Source organism: Seriola lalandi, unplaced genomic scaffold (assembly GCF_002814215.2).
Source record: "Seriola lalandi dorsalis isolate HSWRI2012SDOR001 ecotype SW California unplaced genomic scaffold, Sedor1 jcf7180002054497, whole genome shotgun sequence".
In the NCBI taxonomy this organism is placed as follows: Eukaryota; Metazoa; Chordata; class Actinopteri; order Carangiformes; family Carangidae; genus Seriola; species Seriola lalandi.
In genome coordinates, this window is record NW_019525050.1 from 624,647 (window position 1) to 625,133 (window position 487).

Consider the following 487-nt stretch of genomic DNA (forward strand, 5'->3'; position numbering starts at 1 on the left):
ACAGTTTTGGACTGTCGGTCGGACACAACAAGACATTTGATGACATTGCATAGGAATATCGGAAACTGTGTTATTTCACGATTTTCTGACGTGGTATGTAACAAAGGAATCAGTCAATTGTGAAAATGATCAGCAGATTAACTGATAATGAGAAGGATCGTCCAAACACAGACTAACACAGTCCGAAACCCAAGAATATTTACTTTACTATAATGTAAAACGAGCTGCAAATTCACACCAGAAACCCTCAAATGTTTGGTGCTTTTTTCTTTTTTTTTTTTTTTAAATGACTTAAATTATTAATCAATTTTCAAAACATGTGGCAATTCAATCGACTGATCAATTAATTGCCTTATCATTGCATCACTACTATCACAGATTGTAATTTTTTCTGTTTTAATAATTGTTTGAACGTCCTTAAACACCGTTTTACTGGCTACTGAATCTTTACATTAGCAGCTACTGTAACGGCCTAATTCCCCCAGAG

At 34.3% G+C, this 487-nt stretch overlaps 1 protein-coding gene across 17 annotated transcripts in view; it reads right to left on the bottom strand.

Moving 5' to 3' along the window:
- The window catches only part of mark3a (MAP/microtubule affinity-regulating kinase 3a), a 52,524-nt gene that overhangs the window by 49,605 nt on the left and 2,432 nt on the right, over positions 1 to 487 (bottom strand). The window lies entirely within an intron of this gene.